Source organism: Capricornis sumatraensis, chromosome 17 (assembly GCF_032405125.1).
Source record: "Capricornis sumatraensis isolate serow.1 chromosome 17, serow.2, whole genome shotgun sequence".
In the NCBI taxonomy this organism is placed as follows: Eukaryota; Metazoa; Chordata; class Mammalia; order Artiodactyla; family Bovidae; genus Capricornis; species Capricornis sumatraensis.
The window spans coordinates 34,717,276-34,739,213 of NC_091085.1; positions in this window are offsets into that span (position 1 = coordinate 34,717,276).

Below are 21,938 nucleotides of genomic sequence, written 5' to 3' on the forward strand. Positions count from 1 at the left end.
AAAAATGAGTATGCCTGATCAAATTTTGGAGGTACAGAATATTGTCAGTAACTAAATATTTTAGGGGGAAAAGCTGTCATTTTCAGGAAAACGTCTGGATAAGGGGCTTGAGGCAGGAGGTAATTGGTCTGTGAAGGTTGCATAGCAGGAAAAAAAGACTCAAAGAAATAATTATATCAGTGAGTATCACCAGAGAAAAGGGATTTGGGACTGGGAAGAATAGGAAGGCTGAATGAGAAACACTGAGCCACATACAAGATAAAAAGAATTATTTTAACATAGGAATATCAAATGTTCAACATCAGATAGCTTGTTTCACTGTCACAATGCATTGCTTTTAACTCCACACCACATTTGGTTTGACACTGTAGATAAGACAAGAGCTACCCAATGCAGGAGTGGAGATGAATGCAGAAAAGAGCTAGAAATGATTGAAAAAACAGTACAGTGTGAGGAGTTTGTACAATTTTTAAGAAAGACTTTAGGTTTTTCCATAGAAAAGAGCATGAAGTAGGAATTCAAGTCTATCTTCACCTAGCCCTTATCAGGTGGATAAACCCAGCTAATACATGATTTATACAGTTTTAAGAGACTTCCAGAGTGGGGAGGAGGAACACAATAAATGCACTGGCAAGCAGTATAAGTGGAGATGAGAAAGGAGTTACATCATTCTAACTCATGAGAAATCAACTAGGAATATTACAATTTATACTGATTTCAGCAGCCCAGTGAAACTAGCAGATTATATAATAGAAAACAGAGTTTCAGAGCTGTTAAGTGCATTAAGGAAGATTTCAAAATCATAGCTAAAAGCAGGGTTCTAGGCCTTGTGGCATGTAAGTATCCTTTCAACAGTATATCAGATCCTAACATCCTCCTTTAGGAAAAGTTATGATCAACCTAGACAGAATACTAAAAAGCAGAGACATTACTTTACCAACAAGGGTCCATCTAGTCAAGGCTATGGTTTTTCCAGTGGTCATGTATGGATGTGAGAGTTGAACTACAGAGAAAGCTGAACGCTGAAGAATTGATGCTTTTGAATTGTGTTGTTGGAAAAGACTCTTGAGAGTCCCTTGGACTGCAAGGAGATCCAACCAGTCCATCCTAAAGGAAATCAGTCCTGAATATTCATTGAAAGGACTGATGCTGAAGCTGAAACTCCAATACTTTGGCCACCTGATGCGAAGAACTGACTGATTTTAAAAGATGCTGGGAAAGATTGAAGATGCGAGGAGAAGGGGATGACAGAGGATGAGATGATTGGATGGCATCACTGACTCACTGGACATGAGTTTGAGTAAACTCCAGGAGTTGGTGATGGACAGGGAGGCCTGGCGTGCTGCAGTCCATGGGGTCGCAAAGCGTCGGACACAACTGAGAGACTGAACTGAACTGACTGAAAGTCCTGCTAGTTGGATGGATTTCTTAACCAACACTTAATTGTCTGTCCTTACATTTTCTATGCTCAAAATTGCCTGTTTTCAAAGTAGCTAATCAATAACCATCAGCTCAGTTTAGTCACTCAATTGTTTCTAATTCTTTGGAACCCCATGGACTGCAGCATGTCAGGCTTCCCTATCTATATAGTATAGTTAATAACTATACTAATAACTTTATATTTCATAAAATATATAAATTATCCACATATTCTAAATATAATGTACATATATACAGTCTCTCCTTCAGATAATCATTCATTCACTCATTCTTTAATTCAATGTATCACAAAATATATTATGTTGAATACCAATTTTATGTCCAAGCGCTGTTCTAGCTGCCAGGAAAAAAAAAAAAAAAAAAGAGTGAAAAAAAAAACATACTCTTCATGGATAGTACAATTATTTCAGTAACATCAAGCTATAAAGACATTTTTCAGATACAATATTTATTTGTTGAAACCTTATCAATACTACAGGTATAGTATCTAACTTTTATTTAATACTTAATAGGTGTCAAGGACTATCTTCAGTTGGTTTAATTCCTTAATTTGCTCTTAACGCTAACCTTTGTATATTGGTGGTTTTCTCAGTTTTACAGATGAAAGCATTGAGAGATAGAAGATTGAAATAACTTGCTCAAGGTTACACAGCAAATTAAGTGACAGAGACAGGAATAAAATTTAGAGAAAGCACATGCTCATAATGACTATATGTGACCTCTATCTACCTCCCTTGCAAAGATAAGAAATATGAAAACATAAGAATACTTCCCAATAGAACCTTCCTTAATGCATGTAAAATGATATCTGACTTTCCTCTTACAAATATAATTTTTATTTCTGAATGTATACATATTTAATATCCACTATCTATACATATGTGTTTTTATAAAACAAAATCATTAATAAAACAGAATGTGAGGCAAAGTGATCATTTATTATTTGCAAAAATAAGCAGAAGTGATGACACAAAAAGAAAGGAAAACACTCCTCTCTATTGCCAGTGAGTGCATTACTGCCTGCTTTATTGCAAAACAAGTAGCCAGAGAACACTTGACTAGATAAGGCTAAAAGCACACATATTTCCATTCTTTTTACAATGAAATATTCAGAAGTGAGATGAAATAAGTGACCACAAAAGGGGGTTGTGGACATAAAACAAGAAGATGGATTCTCTCAGAGCATTTCAAAGAACTGGGAAAGGATCTCACCTCCAGGCCTGCCAGTGGCAATGATACTGGAAGTCAGAGCTCCAGTAATCAATTTCAGTACAGCTCCAAACTGAAGAGCAATCAGAATTATATTTTTTTGTAGTTTGGATTGCCAGAGAAAAAGAAATTATATGAATGTGTCATTAATGTCCTCCACGTGCACCTGGTAATTCATCGTCCAGATGATAAATCTGGCAAGATCAAAAATAAAACTGTTGAACTAAAAAGGTGATTTGTTTCACCTAGATTGGGGATAGAAGTATACTATTTCAACAATGCACATAAATTTAGTTATGATCTCCTTATTTGGAATGAATATTTCTTAAGAACTACCTTGCAAGGGAGAGTTTCCAAAAAAAAGTTGTGAAACAATGGATGAATGAAATGAGGAAGATAGATCCTCTTCATCAGATACCAGAGAACTATAGGCATAATTTCCAAGACAAAAAAGTAATTTTAATGTGTTTAGAGCATGTACTTACTGTCATTGTTGACAAAATTAGAGTATGATGATGTGAATGTCTTTTTGTGTTGATTTTCTATGAAAAAGAATAGCAGTTAAACCCAACATGAACTTGGGCTTATGGGAATCCTGGGTATCAGAAGGTAAGAAATGTCCTCAAAATCCTCAATATCTCTTCGAGGTTTCCCCATTCATGTGTTGGCCAAAATTAAGTTAAAAACAAAACTGAATCTAGATCCCATTTGTTTCTCTGAATTTCCTGTGCGGCTGTGTAAGAGTTGTGGATTAGCTGATTAAAATGTGTGTACCACACAACAACTATTTAGTCCTGTTCTAAAACTTCAATGAAGAGGTTTGTGTCTTCCTCACCTACTTTTTTCAGTCTGCTCTTGCTTCTCAGGACTTGTGGCCCCTCAAATCTAAAGCAAAACTAGAGGCAGAGTACATGTAATCCATCCTCTCTGGCTGTTCTCTCTCAGAAACAGTATTTTCAATTTATCTCCTCTGTCACAGATACTCTAATATGTTTAAATTAAGGAATAGACAAGAGTATACATAATTGCAGAGAATATACTACTAACAGCATCTATAATTTTCTCCATTAAATGTAACTTCCATCTTCCCATGCATAATTCCTGAATAAGCTTTTCACTATTAATGACTTTATTCCGGGGGGCTCCAAAGTCACTGCAGATGGTGACTACAGCCATGAAATTAAAATACACTTGCTCCTTGGAAGAAAAGTTACGATCAACCAAGACAGCATATTAAAAAACAAAGACATTACTTTGCCAACAAAAGCCCATGTAGTCAAAGTTATAGTTTTGCCAGTGGTCATGTATGGATGTGAGAGTTGGAAGAAAGCTGAGCGCTGAAGAAGTGATGCATTTGAACTGTGATGTTGGAGAAGACTCTTAACAGTCCCTTGGATTGCAAGGAGATCCAACCAGTCCACCCTAAAGGAAATCAGTCCTGAATATGCATTGGAAGGACTGATGCTGAAGCTGAAACTCCAATACTTTGGCCACCTGATGTGAAGAACTGACTCATTTGAGAAGACCCTGAAGCTGGGAAAGATTGATGGCAGGAGGAGAAGGGGATGACAAAGGATGAGATGGTTGGATTGCATCACCAACTTGTTGGATTTGAGTAAACTCAGGAAGCTCGTGATGGACAGGGAGGCCTGGCATATTGCAGTCCATGGGGTCTCAAAGAGTAGGACACAACTGAGCGATTGAACTGAACAGAATTAATGACTGTCACCTCTCCCAGAGTCACAAAGGCATATGTGTCCAGGCTGAGTAAAGAAATAGAAAGCCATCTAATGTAAACATTTCAGACATTTCTTTTCTGCCTCTGTCTTTCAAAAAGATAGAAGCCAATCGATGTTGGTGGTCATGGATCAGGTAACAATTGACTGACTATTTAGTTTCAATTGGCCATAATGAATAAAAGTTATAAGAAAACTATTTCTCCTTTCCATGCTCTTTGACAACACATTAAAGTAAATCAAGCTCAGGTTTGAAAATCAAAATGAATTAAGAAAGACAACACATTTAAGGAGCTGTGAGAAAGCAATGGAATGAAATATAAGACCTAGCCTTAGGTATTTGTACTCACTCAAAGAGTAATCAATTTATAAATTCCACTCTGATTTAGGCTGCTTTCAAGGGTTAAAATGAAAAGTTAAATCAATTATCCATATTACTTCTAACTTTGAATGATTCTAATGTTTCTTTACAGATTTGCTTGTGTATTTTTTATATTAATTGGAAAATTGCTCAACTGTCAGATTTCTTCAACATGTTAAAATATAATCTAAATAAAAATAATTCACTACAACTTAGAGTTTCACCATAAAACTTTAACATTATTCACAGCATGCTTCTTCATATGCCCCCCAAAGTGATATGAGATTTAAATAAAGCATAATAATTCTGGTAACCATGTACATAATTTCTGATTATTTAAGTTCAGAAAAGGCAGCAAAATTTCAGTCCACCCACCCTACCCTTTCATTGTAGGGCAGAAAGTACAGAATATTGGTTCACAGCATGGGGATATATTTTAAATTAGGTTTGTCATTTTAAAACTTGCTGAGACTAACACCTCCGTCTCTTCATAAGTGAAAACACTTATCTTATTTTTTGGGGGGGGGTTCTTAAATTAGAAAACATGTATAGAGTGGTACATATGGTATTCTCATTAAGTGTTTATCAATTAAATGAAAAATCAACTATAAAACATACAAAAATAAATATAACAAGTGAACAAAAGATCAAGTGTAAATGAGAGGAAATCAAATGCCCTCAAGCACAAGATATATTTCATCTTCATCATCTGAGCCTAAGAGAATACATGTACATGTGTTACGTGTGTCTGTGTGTGTAAATGTGTATTCTCCACAATATAAAACTATTGATCCACCAACATGTTTCTATATTTGGATACAGGCATGCTTTGGTTTGCTTATAGCAAAACATTTTCTATGTAAATGAATTGCTTCTTCTGAAGCTGAATTCTTGTCAAATGTATAATGCATACCAAACAGCTAGAATTCAGCCAGTAATAGCATATGATCTCACAGGTCCGACCTTCATTAAGAACAATGCAGAACAACATTAAAATGTGTGAAGACTAATTTAAATTATGACTTTTTTGATGGAATAAGACTTTGTCATATTTATACTAACACAGATTTAATAACAGCAACAACATAACAGTCATTTCTAAATCATTCCAAAGACAACAGCAAGTACTACTTTTTTCAGTAGTGCTTGAACTTAGGAAGTTGAAGGTAGAAGAGTAGGGAGAACGATTTGGAAAACTGATAAACTTCCATTTTAGAATGATAATTTTTATAAGAGGTAAAATTAAAGTCCTAGCTTTTCTGCTTACGTTATTCCTAGGCCAAAAATAACTGCTTTCCAGCTTTCCAAGTTGGAGCCCTATTTCTGTAGCCTGGTGTTAATATTAAAATGATCACCCATATTTTGATACAACAAGCAAAGCCACTTAAAACCAAATAACATATTTCAGGATTTAAATTGCAGCTGAGATTTATCATTAAGCACCTGCTACATGGGGCGTCCCAGGTGGTACTAGTGGTAAAGAACATGCCTGCCAAGGTAGCAGACGTAAGAGAGGTGGGTTCAGTCCCTAGGTATGGAAGATCCCCTGGAGGAGGGCATGGCAACACCTCAGTGTTCTTGCCTGGAGAATTCCCTGGACATGCGGCCTGGCAGGCTACAGTTCATAGGGTCACGCAGAGTCAGATATGACTGAAGCAGCTTAGTACAAGGCACACCCATTACATGAACTGAAACACTGCTTTTTTAATACCATTTCACCAAAATTTCTAGAAACTTCAAAGAACATTTAGAAGTATTATTGGAAGGAACTTTAACACTTTTTGAGCAGTTTGGGGATTCAAAGAGAAGGTATGGAAAACAACATTCAAACGAATTGGAATTAATTTGCTTCTCGAAGATTGCAGCTCATGCATTTTCTCAGAAAATAAAAAAAATTGCCTATATGCTATACTTCCAGCTGTGGTTTCTGTCTTTATAGTTGCTACTGAACAAATATATAAAGGACAGAGACACAACTATCAATACATACACTTTACAAGAGTTTTCTGAGGCTTTTGGTCTGGTCTGTCTTCCTGGAAGAAGAATCTTCCCTGATTCAACTTTCTTAAAGTCCCTGCTGATAATCAGGAGTAAGAATGTGAACTGTGTAAGATTAGTAGTTGTCTTTCTGTACTGTCTTCCCTGGTGGCTCAGATGATAAAGAATCTGCCTGTAATGGAGGAAAGAGACCTGAGTTTGATCCCTGGGTTGGGAAGATCTCCTGGAGAAGGGAATGGCAATCTACTCCAGTATTCTTGCCTGGAGAATTCCATGGACAGAGGAGGCTGGTGGGCTATATAGTCCATGAGGTTACAAGAGTCGGACACAACTGAGCAACTAACTCTTTCACTTTCACTTTCACTTTCAGAACTATTCTACTGGAGCAAACAGAATATATTATTCTGGCCCTGGCATACCAGATTCAACTGTTTCTGTCCATGCAACAAATATTGTTTGAGTGCAATAAACCAAGCACACCATTCTAGATGCTGACGACTGAGCAATTAACACTGCAGCTTTCAAAGAGCTTCTATCTCAGCCATGAGAGAAACATGATGAAATGAAACTGACCCTGAAGGAGAAACACTTTATTTTTGTCATCTGCCCTATTAAGTCTTCTAAAATTTGTATTCCATCTCCAAATCTCTGTTTGTCCCACATTTGGTTTCAACTAGTTTGCACTGTGGTATCTTGTACCTGTAGCAAAAAATTTCATAAGAACAAACTGAAAAGTTCTCTACTATTAAAAGTATCACAATACAAAGTTATATAAATATTCACATTATTTCACTCTTTTATTCACTCTATCAATCTATGGACCACAAAAAAATATACTACTTATGTTTCTTACTAAAGTAAAAATATTCTTTTATTAGCCTGTGTTTAATTATTAGGAGAACTTGAGAATTAAAACAAGAAATATCTGTTAGAAAGGATAATGGATATAATCAGCTTTTGGATTTAATAAATCTGTTCTACAGAGGAAATTTTCTAAATTCATGCATACATGAATATGTGTGAATACATAAAATTAAAGTGCAAGTTTGATTATATGTTCAAAATAGTAAACTGTAGAACAAAAGCTTCTACATAGACAGTAGCTATGAGCTGTTCTATGAGTAGAATTCTCATAGAAAATGACAAAAGTCAAATTACATCATATAAAAAAAATACTAAATTCCCTACTCTATACCAGGTCTCTATGAGTTACTTTTAACTGTTCACAGTAACATATGAAAAAGTCATCTTCCCTAAGGACCCAAACAAGCTAGTTGGGGAGATCAGATTTGCATGTGAAAAATGAACAGGAGAGGATTTAAATAACAGTTCAAGAACACAAATAACTTTTAAGAACACTGAAAGACGGTGCCATAAAACACAATGAATTACTAAATTAATTACAGTAGGAAAGAGTTAGGTGTTTCACAAACAATTTTCACAAGTTTTCCTGTTTAAAATTTCATACATCTTTTTCTTTGTGTATTATGTGACTATTGAAGAAAACCTCCAACATTATTTAAAATATAACCTCCACCTATCACTATTTTTGCCAGAGATCCATAGATTTGTGTATATTTCTTCCATACATGCTTACGTGCACACAATCTTTTCATAGGTGTATATGTAGCTTTTCCATATAGAAAGAGATAACTAACATTTATCTCCATTTTAAAATTATCATTTAAGCTTAAATATTGACAAATATTGGTGAAATATTGATAAACATCCTAAGTGTTTAGTGTTGTCTGAGAGGACAGATAGGGTATCTTCCATGCTTTTGACTGCTGAAAGCAAAATGAAGAGAAATCCTAAGCATACTGAGTAGCCTGTGATTTGAGGATAAGGTAAGGAAGAGGATTCAGAAACTCTTGTCTATCTTCTGGTGCAATATAGGAGCTATGCTGAAACAGTTGAGTTTTATGTCTAGAAGACAGAAAACATGGAAGCTGAAGTGAAATAAGAGGCCTGAAACAGTAATATGTTAGGATAAATAAGCACCTAAGGAGACTTTTCTAAAAGAAAAAAGTCTATGGGTAGGAAAACTACTTAAGGAGTCATTTAAATAGAATTAGGATGTAATAATGAGAAAACTGGGCCTCCAAGGTGGCTCAGTGGGTAAAGAACCTGCCTGCAATGAAAGAGAAGCAGGTTCATTCCCTGGGTCAGAAGATTCCCTGGAGAAGGGAATGGCTATTGACGTTAGTATTCTTTCCTGGAGAATCCCATGGACAGAGGAGCCTGGCAGGCTACCAACCATAGGGTCGCAAAGAGCTGGACATGACTGAGCGACTTATCACGTATGCACAAAAGAAAAATCTAATAGAGAGAGCAGAAGCATACAAGAAATAAATAAGATAAACAAACTATGCTAATAACTATACTCATTATCGGATATCAACAAAAAGTATGTAAGAAAATTTCAACATCAACATGTAATAGAATAAAATAAATATACAAAGATATATATGTATGACTTTTAAGTTGTATCACACTACACATTTATACACTTGATATAAGACATTATTTTCATCACAAATTTTGAAACTGAATTTATAGAAATCTTTCTTTCATCTAACATAAAATGTTCCCATAAATAATAACTTTAAAAAATCTCTCTGAGAACAAGAAGACAGTTGTTCATATAAAACAATATGTCCACAATTCAATGACCTTTTACATTTTGTATTTTATGTCAACATAAAGTATTTGTTCTTTGTCTCACAGACTTCCAATATTATGCATGAGGTTAGTTCAATATGTTGATTTATTTGCTGTATCTATTCCCTGAATTGCAGAATTCCTTCTTTAAATGATATTTAACATTTCAGGGAAGATTAATATAGTCTGAATAATGATGGCACACATGTAACACTGCCCTTTACCCATCTTGTATAATTCACATTTATTTGTTTAAAATATGATAAGTGCCACGTGGCTTCAAGCATCTGGCATACAGAAGGAGAATTCTGAGTACCAAAATATCAGATCTATTTTGGTGGAGTAATGAATACTCCTGCATATGTTGTCTTTGGAAAAAAAAAAAAAAGTTTGATAGTTTCTTCATGCAAAGCGCAAGAAAAGAAAAAAAAATATGTTATTGTTAAACAGAAAAATCATGTGGATACATTAATGGATCCCACATAAAATAAGAATACTTAAATAATATGCAGTCATTTAATATAAAAATTCAAGACTAAAACATCACTTGATGGAAAATAAAGTGTTGTCTATATTTGGAAGCAGTTGACGATGGGTTTAAGAGTAAAGATGACTGATGCTTGCCAATTTGAGTAAGCTGCATGTCCACACAGAGAAAAAATATAGGATGCAAGATTATCTAATGAGACGCTGTAGAGAAAAATATGAGTAAATAAATCATCAAAATTTTTAGAACCAAACTCATTAGGACAGGCTTTCCTGGTGGTGCAGATGGTAAAGAATCTGCCTTTAATGCAGGAGACACAGATTTGATCCCTGGGTAAGGAAGATCCCCTGGAGAGGGGGATAAATAATCACTCAATATTCTTGCCTGGAGAATTCCATGGACAGAGGAGCTGAGCACAAAAAACTAGATGCTTCCAAACTGTGGTGCTAGAGAAGACTCTTTAGAGTCCCCTGGACAGCAAGAAGATCAAATGAGTCAATCCTAAAGGAAATCCACCCTGAATATTCACTTAAAGGACTGATGCTGAAACTGAAGCTCCAACTTTGGCCACCTGATACAAACAGCCATCTCACTGGAAAAGACTGATGCTGGGAAAGACTGAGGGTGGGAGGAGAAGGGGGCAACAGAGAATGAGATGGTTGGATGGCATCATAGATGCAACAGACATGAGTTTGAGCAAACTCTGAGAACAGTAAAGGAGGGGGAACCCTGGTAGCTGCAGTTTAAGGGATCACAAAGAGTAGGATATGACTTAGGGACTGAACAACAACAAAACTCACTAAGAATTTGACAGAAACAGAAATGGGGATGTTGCAAAGAATCACTATATACTTTTTCTTTTCTAGATAAAGCAACCTCCAACTCTTCAAATCTATTTACAACTCAATTTCTTGTCTCTTAATTATGTTATATTGCTGTTACCTTTTAGGATTTAAGCTGGTAGCTGATCTCCACGGACACAGATTTTGGTTTTGAATGTACTTGAGATTCTTTACGTTTATTGAAAGTAGAGAGTAAAATATTACAGTCAAGAACTAGAACTCCAAAATCAGGAGAACTGAAAAGGCAATCTGAGCATCATGCACATATCGTGTGAACTACATATTTTGTGTAACCACATACTATAAAAGCAAGCATTAAAACCAGAAAATTCACATGTAAAAACATACCACTACTGTTGTTCAGTTGTGAAGTCACGTCTGACTCTTTTGCGACCCCATGGACTACAGCCTGCCAGGCTCCTCTGTCCATGGGATTTTCTAGTCAAGAATACTGGAGTGGTTGTCATTTTCTTCTCCAGGTGATCTTCCTGACTCAGAGAACCAACCTGTGTCTCCTGCATTAGCAGCTGGATTCTTTATCACTGAGCCACTGAGAAAGCCCCCAAAATATATTACAATGTTAGAAAGTGTTTCAAGAGGAACAGGATGTTTTGTTATCATGCTTTTAACTGAGGAGACTTGTATATTACACTGCTGAATCAATAGGAAATGTATAAGAAAAGTGACTACCTTTGATGATAACCATATGATTTTCAAATCTATTATTTGTTTTGAAAGACTTTTTCACTAGAAGCTTTTCAGGTACATGATAGGGCAGAGATATTTACTCAACCTATATCTACATCAAGACATTTTATCCATAAAAAAGATAAACAGATCCTTCATGTGCATACTAAGTCGCTTTAGTTGTGTCTGACTCTTTTTGACCCTATGTACAGTATAGTCCACCAGGCTGCTCTGTCCAAGGGATTTTCCAGGCAAGAATACAGCAGTGGGTTGCCATGGCCTCTTCCAGGGATCCTCCCCATGCAGGGATCAAAATCCATATCTAATATTTGCTGTATTGGTAGGCAGGTTCTTTACCATTAGTGCCACATGGGAAGCCCAAATAGATTCTTTACTACCAAAAATTTTATTGGAAGTTACTTGAAAGTCAATCATATGTAGGTATCATGTGTTTAACAGTGTGTAATTTTGATTTAACCCTCAATGTTGCTTTCTAATTTTAGCATGTCAATGTTTTACTTTTGTTCCTCTGGTTGTTTAAGTTTCCCATAAATTAATTTATTTATGGGGTGAGGACAGTCAAAAAAATTATCACTCTCCATGGCTCATTCTGGAAATTTAAATCATGGAATATATCATTCTTTAATTGAGATGCTGACCTCAAAATGACTTATCTAGGATCATATAGATATATCAGTTCAGTTCAGTTCAGTTCAGTCACTCAGTCATATCCGACTATTTGCAACCCCATGAATCTCAGCAGGCCAGGCCTGTCTGTCCATCACCAACTCCCAGAGTTTACCCAAACTCATGTCCATTGAGTCGGTGATGCAATCTACCCATCTCATCCTCTGTCATCTTCTTCTCCTTTCACCCCCAATCCCTCCCATAATCAGGGTCTTTTCCAATGGGTCAACGTTTCACATGAGGTGGCCAAAGTACTAGAGTTTCAGCTTCAGCATCAGTCCTTCCAAAGAACACCCAGGATCAGTCTCCTTTAGAATGGACTGCTTGGATCTCCTTGCAGTCCTAGGGACTCTCAAGAGTCTTCTCCAACACCACAGTTCAAGGCATCAATTCCTCAGCACTCAGCTTTCTTCACAGTCCAACTCTCACATCCATACATGGCCACTGGAAAAAACATAGCCTTGACTAGATGGACCTTTGTTGGCAAAGTAATCTCTCTGCTTTAAATATGCTATCTAGGTTGGTCAAAACTTTCCTTCCAAGGAGTAAGTGTCTTTTAATTTCATGGCTGCAATCACCATCTGCAGTGATTTTGAAGCCCCCAAAATAAAGTCTGACAATGTTTCCCCATTTATGTGCCATGAAGTGATGGGATCAGATGCCATGATCTTCATTTTCTGAATGTTGAGCTTTAAGCCAACTTTTTCACTCTCCTCTTTCACTTTCATCAAGAGGCTTTTTAGTTTCTCTTCACTTTCTGCCATAAGGGTGGTGTCACCTGCATATCTGAGCTTATTGATATTCCTTCCGGCAATCTTGATTCCAGCTTGTGCTTCTTCCAGTCCAGCATTTCTCATGATGTACTCTGCATATAAGTTAAATAAGCAGGGTGACAATATACAGCCTTGACGTACTCCTTTTACTATTTGGAACCAGTCTGTTATTCCATGTCCAGCTCTAACTGTTGCTTCCTGACCTGCATATAGGTTTCTCAAAAAGGGAGGTCAGGTAGTCTGGTATTCCCATCTCTTTCAGAATTTTACAGTTTACTGTGATCCACACAGTCCAAGGTTTTGGCATAGTCAATAAAACTTCAGAAATAGATGTTTTCTGGAACTTTCTTCCTGTTTCCATGATCCAGTGGATGTTGGCAATTTGATCTCTGGTTCCTCTCTGCCTTTCCTAAAACCAGCTTTAATACCTGGAAGTTCACGGTTCATGTAATGCTGAAGCCTGGCTTGGAGAATTTTGAGCATTACTTTACTAGCTTGTGAGATGAGTTCAATTGTGTGGTAGGTTGAGCATTCTTTGGTATTGCCTTTCTTTGGGATTGGAAGGAAAACTGACCTTTTCCAGTCCTGTGGCCACTGCTGAGTTTTCCAAATTTGCTGGCATTTGAGTACAGTACTTTCACAGCATCATCTTTCAGGATTTGAAATAGGTCCACTGGAATTCCATCACCTCCACTAGCTTTGTTCATAGTGATGCTTTCTGAGGCCCCCTTGACTTCACATGCCAGGATGTCTGGCTCTAGATGAGTGATCACACCATCGTGATTATCTGGGTCTTGAAGATCTTTTTTGTACAGTTCTTCTGTGTATTCTTGCCACCTCTTCTTAATATCTACTGCTTCTGTTAGATCCATACCATTTCTGTCCTTTATCGAGCCCATCTTTGCATGAAATGTTCCCTTGGTATCTCTAATTTTCTTGAAGAGATCTCTAGTCTTTCCCATTCTGTTGTTTTCCTCTATTTCTTTGCATTGATCGCTGAGGAAGGCTTTCTTATCTCTCCTTGCTATTCTTTGGAACACTGCATTCAGATGCTTATATCTCTCCTTTTCTCCTTTGCTTATTGCTTCTCTTTTCACAGCTATTTGTAAGGCCTCCTCAGACAGCCATTTTGCTTTTTTGCTATAGACATTAGCAATACATTTCTGCCTTCAATTTACACTCTTAATTTTCCCTCACTAGATTTAACAGAACAACATTGGAATTAGAACATATATTTCTCACCTTTCTAAAAGAGAGAAAGAATTACATTTCCAATCTATATTTTATTAAAGGAATAATGAATGATTTCCAGAGATTTTCAGAAAATGAGCAGGAATACAATGGCGATTGCTTGATAAAGTGAAAACAATTTGTTGCAAGTGTTTACACAAAATGAGAGGCCATATAAAAGATAACTGCTCAATATGCTAGAGAACTAGAAAACTCAAAGCAAGCAATTTGATAATAATGTATGCTTCTAATCTATTTACATGAAATACAAAAATTCATTAATTATCAATTATTTGACCAATTATAACTACTGCCATTCTCAAAAATTAAACCAGTTTCTATTATGTATCCTTTCTCAATGTGATCTGTTTTGTTTGGGGAGATGTGTCTTAGTTATTCTGAATTACTGCATTACTTTATTTTTAAAGCTAAAGATTTGAGAACTGAATTATTCATTTGGGTCATTTTGAATACACAGTGTTTGATTTCCTTTAGTAAAATAACTATAAAAATATAGTAGAAAAAAATAGAGAAATTCATGTGTAAGAAATTTAACCAGAATGTATTAATATACATATTAAACAAATTTTTCTGTTAATAGAGATTGCAAAGTGGTTACAAAGCAGGTATAGAAATTTCAAAATATACAGTCCTGGGTTTGAAAATTATCATTGCATAGGCTGTATATTGTCACCCTGCTTATTTAACTTATATGCAGAGTACATCATGAGAAACACTGGGCTGGAAGAAGCACAAGTCGGAATCAAGACTGCTGGGAGAAACATCAATAACCTCAGATATGCAGGTGACACCACCCTTATGGCAGAAAGTGAAGAAGAACTAAAAAGTCTCTTGATGAAAGTGAAAGAGGAGAGTGAAAAAGTTGGCTTAAAGCTCAACATTCAGAAAATGAAGATCATGGCATTTGGTCCCATCACTTCATGAGAAATAGATGGGGAAACAGCAGAAACAGTGTCAGACTTGATTTTGGGCTCCAAAATCACTGCAGATGGTGATTGCAGCCATGAAATTAAAAGGCACTTACTCCTTGGAAGGAAAGTTTTGACCAACCTAGATAGCATATTTAAAGCAGAGAGATTACTTTGCCAACAAAGGTCCGTCTAGTCAAGGCTATGATTTTTCCTGTGGTCATGTATGGATGTGAGAGTTGGACTGTGAAGAAAGCTGAGTGCTGAGAAATTGATGCTCTTGAACTGTGGTGTTGGAGAAGACTCTTGAGAGTCCTTGGACTGCAAGGAGATCCAAGCAGTCCATTCTAAAGGAGACTGATCCTGGGTGTTCTTTGGAAGGAATGATACTAAAGCTGAAACTCCAGTACTTTGGCCACCTCATGCGAAGAGTTGACTCATTGGAAAAGACTCTGATGCTGTGAGGGATCGGGGGTGGGAGGATAAGGGGACAACAGAGGATGAGATGGCTGGATCACAACACCGACTCAATGGACGTGAGTTTAAGTGAACTCCAGGAGTTAGTGATGGACGGGGAGGCCTGGCCTGCTGCAGTTCATAGGGTTGCAAATAGTCGGACACGACTGAGCGACTGAACTGAACTGAACTGAACTGGGCATATAACTTAGGGCTAATGCAATAGGCTGTGATGATTTTTTGGATATCTAATGTTTATTTGATATTTATATATTAGCCAGTCTAGTATATCTTCTCCTTCTGACAATGACACTCCTTATTTCCTTTTAGGAACTCTATCCATTGGGTTATAGTGGAGCTGCCAATTAATGTGTCTTGACCTTGAGTGATGGTCATGTCAATAGGTCAGCCAACCAAATTATCCTACATTCCCGTACACAGCCACAGTTCAGAAATAAAAGACTAACTGAAAGCATGGGCACTTTATGTTCTTTCTTGATACTGTTGCCTGGGAAGATGACATAAACACAGAATTGTCAGAGATATTCTGCCATACATGAAGAAAGCCTGCCTAAGAATTAAGCAAACACAGAGTAAAACGAAGCCTTTAAAGAGATGAGACTATCTATATATATATGGATATGTTATACCTGATAATCTTGTTGAAGCACTTGGATCCAATAGCTACAAGGCCAGCATGAACAATGGGTTTTCAGTGGTGTGCTGGCATTTTAAATCAAATTGAACTGGACTTCAATCACCTGCATGCAAGAGAGTCCTGACCAATACATATTTCATAGGGTTCTTATAAGAAGACGATGTGAAAAGGGTCTACCAGAGTACCTGGATGTAGTGAATACTCAATAACAAATTTCACTATTAAAAATATGTGTGTCATTTTAGTCATATTAATTATAGTAAGCATGATCAATAGTATCATTATGGGAACCAGAATGCCAGGTTTTAAACAGAATCACTATAAAGTTGATGGTGACTTCAGGCAAGTTACTAAGACACAGCAAATTTCAGTTTCTTCATTAAAAAGGGGGAAAGGAATGGATAATGACATTGTCTTACAAATTTAGCGAGATAAACTAAATGTCAAACTTTGAAGAAGAATTAGATAACTGTACTCAAGAAATGATGTTATTCTTACTTTTCTTATCATATTCAAAAACTGAAAAATTTTGTAAGAAAACATATATATCCTTTAATCCAATAATTCACTGAAATCTCCTGCAAAACCTGACAAGCTATTCTTCTACATTAAATAGTAGTATCTCTTCTTTTGAAGAGAGGCTTTTCCCAAATTTAAAGGATCCTGCTTATACTGATCCAAAAATGTGGGTTTTTAAAGCTTCTGCTCACTGAAATATTTCTATCCCTGATTCATGCAAATTTAGACTAATGCCTTCCTCATATGATAGTCTTTCAAACAACTAAAGGCAGTTACTATGCACATTATAATTAGGGTTGCCATATAAATCCTTGTCAAAACCAAGACACTTATGTAAATAAAAGGAGTAATATTAAAAGTATGTTAGGTTAACAGGTATGTACTGTACCAGGGGAACTGGGATGCATGTTCACCCTTCATGATGCTTGCTCTCTATTGGGTAAAATATTCTCAGTACCTTTAACTCTTCATGGTACAGGACCAGCTCTTTTTTAATGTGGTATTGTTAATTTATCTAAATCTCTATTTTAGTTTAGACTCCCCTGAGCTGAATTCAAGATTCTAAAGGAAAACATGTACTTTCAAAAGCTCTACAGAAGAGATCATCAAAGCAGTTCTTTGTAGGCAGAACGAATACTCACATAATCACAGCATTTTGCAGCAATTTTTTTTTTGTTTTGTTTCAGTATATTCTGAACACTCAGCTGAATGCTGTCTGAATGCAACTGAAACTTTAATGAGAATCTAAAGCTTTCATTTTAGTCATCACACTGAGGGAAAAAACTAGGAGCTATGAGTAGAAAACAAAACTTAAAGTACAAGGTTAAACAGGGAAAATGAATAGATGAATGAAATGGCTGAAGGAGCCAGGCTCCTAAAAAAAAAAAAATCTATTTTTAAACTCTTTATTAAGAAGCTGGGGATTTTGGTTGAACATCAAGATAACTCTTCAAAGAAACAAAACAAATACCCACATATATGCTTGAACTATATGTTCTTAGAAGTAGTTCAAATTTAGTTCAATGTGGTTGTATTAGTGCTATATATTATTGGTAAATTCAGTTTGTACATTTTTGCTTAAAAATTTTTTGAGGGTTATTATATTGCAGCTTTTAGTGTTTGGCAGTTGTAAGTGATGCTTTAACTGCTTCAGATTTTAAAAAATCACAAAAATGCTTATTATTTAAAATTGTCTTAGAATTCTGAGCCACATTTTACAATAGGCAAAATCAGGAATTAAGATAAATCAAACTATATTCTCTCTCTCTCTCTCCTCTTTTTTCTCCCCTCTCTCTCTCTTTCATGAAAGGTCAACTAACTATATCTTTCATTGATAAATACATTTTGCACTAATTTATAAACATGCCATGTTCCTTCTTGAAATCCAGAAAATAATATTGCACAACTAATTTGGGACTCTGCATACAAGTTGATGCATGTGTGCACAGCCCATTGTTTTTATGGTTGTGCAGTGTTCCATGGCATATACACCTCACAGTTTGTTTAAACATCTACCTGTTAAAGAGCATCTGGTTTGAGTCTCATTTTTGGCTACTATAAATAAAACAAATATTATATACAATGTTGTTAATATTCATGTACAGGACTTTGAGTAAACCTAAGCTTTCATTTTCCAGGATAAATGATCAAGAGTGAAATTGCTGTGCCATACGCACACTGCTTGTTTAGTTTTATACAAAAATGTCAAATTATTTTCTGGAGAGACTGTCTTATTTTATATTCTCACCAGCAATGTATGAGTGATTCAGCTTCTCCAAATCCTTGCCAGTATTTGATACTGTCACTATTTATTATTTTAACTATTCACTAGGTATATAGTGATATTTCATTGTAGGCTTCATTTGCATTTTTCTAATGGTTAATGATACTGAACATATTTTCATGTGCTTATTTGCCATCTGCAGATCCTCTTCAGTGAAATGTCTGTGGTTCTTTTGCCCAGTTTCTAACTGCATTTTTTCTGTTGAGTTTTGACAGTTCTTTATATATCCTAGGTACTAGTTTTTCGTCAGATAAGAGATTTGCAAATATTTCTCCCATTCTGTAGTTTGAATTTTCATTCCCTTTACATTGGTTTTTGCCAAATTATATGTTTTTAAAATTGTGATGAGATCCAATATATCATGTTTCCTTTTCATATATTGTGCTTTTGGGGTCAAGTCTAAGAACTTTGCCTAACCCTGGTTCCAGGAGATTTTCTGCTTGTTGTTGTTTGTTTTCTCCCAAGAAGTTTATAGCCTACATTTAAAATTTATGTCTGTAATCCATTTTGAGCTAATTTCTATAGATTTATTAGGAACTTTTTATGTAGACATTCATGCCATATGAAAATAGTTTTATTACTTCCTTTTTCCAATCTGCATGTCCCTTATTTTCTTTTTGATTTACTGCAGTGACTAGAATTTCAAGAATTACATTGAACAGGAGTAGTGATATTACCTTGATCATGATCTTTAGGTGATGAATATTTAGTTTTAACCATTAAGCATAAAGTTAGCTTTAAGTTTTTTGGAGACAATCTTTATCATGTTATTAACTACCCTTTATTTTTAACTTGCTCAAGGTTTTTACTACTAATAAGCACTGGGAATTTTTCATTTTTTTTTCTGTGTCAACTGGTATGATCATATATTTCTTCTATAGCTTTCTAATATTCTCAATTATATTGATTGATTTTAAATGTTGAGTCAGACTTGAATATCTAGAATAAATTTCAAATAGTTATGGTACATAATTATTTTTACATTGCTAGATCAGGCTTGCTAATATTTTGTTAAGGATTCTTGTATCTAAGATAAGTCATACTGGTCTGGCTGATTTTGGGGAAAAGTAATACTGGTCTCATAAAGTGAGATGGAAAGATCTCCTTCCTCTTATATTTTCTTAAATGTTTCACAGGATTCTTAAGTGCACTGACTCTGTCCTCAGTCCCTTATACTCCATTATTGAGCCAATTTGGCAAGTTTTAATTGTTCTTTCTTGTGATAGTTTTAAAAATTGTGTACTTCTCACTTGATTTTACTTTATCACTTCTACATGCCTTGATTTTCTTTTCTTTTATTTGTTCCAAGTGAACTTATAATTCATTGTTGATTATAGTTTTGTAATGGCTAATTTAGAATTCTTTAAAGATACTACATCATGGTGTTATCATCAGTTGATTGCCTTTTCTTAATCAAGTTGTGATTTTCTTGGTTCTTGCTATGATATATAATTTTCAATTGTAGGAACTTTTGTCATTTTAGAAGTATCTAGTTTTTATTAAAATCTTTTATTTTAGTAGGAATCTTAGTCTGTTAAGGTTGCTCTAACAGAATACCATAGACTTGGTAGTTTATAGATAGCAGAATTTATTTTTTCAGTTCTGGATGCAGAGAAAGCCAAAATTAAAGGACTGGAAGACTTGTTGCCTGGTGATGGCTCACTTCATGGTTTTTAAGGAGCTGTATTTTCACTGTATCCTAACACAGTATAAGGGACAAGGAAAAATCCTGGGGTCTCTTTCATAAGGGCACTAATCATCTTCATGAGGGCTCTAATACCATAACTTCATGATCTCCCAAAGTCTCCAGTGTCATATAACATTGCCATATAACATCAAGCCTTTCTCCTAATTTCAGAACGACAATCACAGCCCCACTCAAATAGCAGGCTGGTGCTAAACAAGGCAACAGTATTTCACAGGATATTTTTAATACAGGTGCATGGGGGAGAAGGATAGAGATCATGATCATAGCAATCAGTCAGAAATTCAGGCCCACATGCTTTATTCTCAATTTTTTTTTTTTTTTGATGGCAGGAGATGGGGGAAGATATATGAAGAACTACATGTTGGTTTTAAAACTTTCACCAGGACATATCCACTCACATTTCATCAGCCACAATAGGTCACCTAGCAACACCTAACGTCAAAATGAGTAGGAAGTGAAATCTTATGTTGTGGCCAGAAGAAGGAAAATAAGTGTGTGTGTGAACAATCCTGATGACACAACAGTTGGCGATATATACACTGGCTGCATTGGCCCCATCTTAAAAACACTTATTTCACTTACAGAACCATCAGTGTATAGCCGTGCAAACGTGCATGAATTTACTACAACTCTGAAACAATTAACAAGATATTTGCCCCCCCTGCCATATGTCCAAAGACAGAATATTACACATATGCACTAGAGCAAATAATATACATGCCATTGCAGGTTCCAATGACATATTATCCTTACAAACTTTTGGATTCTCAGTTTTTTCATGTTACCATATATTTCTCAAGTGAATATAACTTAGAGTTTTATAAAGAAGTAAGACACAAGCTGTACCCTAAGAAAGTTATAGTCTATTAAGGAAGAAAGACTAGGACAGAAATAACAATAACATAAGGTTGAATATTGGAATCAAAGGAGAAGTAAAGCCTTTGGGACACAGGGGAGAATGATCATGGTGGTGGTGCTGCAAAGCAGTGTTCATGAGAGGTTTGACGGATAAGTAGGACTTGAGAGACAATAACTGTTAAACCTGTAGTAGGCTTACTATCGGAGAAAGCAATGGCACCTCACTCCAGTACTCTTGCTTGGAAAATCCCATGGACGGAGGAGCCTGATGGGCTGCAGTCTATGGGGTCGCACAGAGTCGGACACGACTGAAGCGACTTAGCAGCAGCAGCAGCAGCAACAGGCTTACTATGTGCCCGGAACTGCTTTGTACGATTTACTTAACATTATCTTACTTATTCCTCACTGTAACTTTTGTACTATATGTTTTAGACAAAGATTTTGTACTATAATTTTTAGTACCAACTTTTGTACTATACTTTTGTACTTATTTTCTAGACAAATTTTAATTTCTGTACTATAATTTTGTACTAAAATTTAACTCAGGCTGAGACAGATCCTGACATCCCACACAGTTGGTAGGTAACAGAGATGGGATTCAAACTCGGGGAATCTCACTCTAGGACCACTATATTTCACTGCATCCCACCATGTTGAAATAGGATCTTAAGGAGAAATTAGAGCAAAAAGAAGTACAAATGGGAAATGTGTAGCTATGTTCTGGGAGCAACACTAAGGCCAGTTTACTGGTATCTAACACATTTTTTAAGGAAAAGTGAGTAAATGGGTTTAAAATCAAATCTTGCCAGAAAGATTTGTTTACAATCACAAAAATAAAGAAATATGTCTGTATGAGAAAGGAAGTTTTAGGTGATTGTTAATTTCTAAAATAGTATATTACAGGCATCATGGTAAA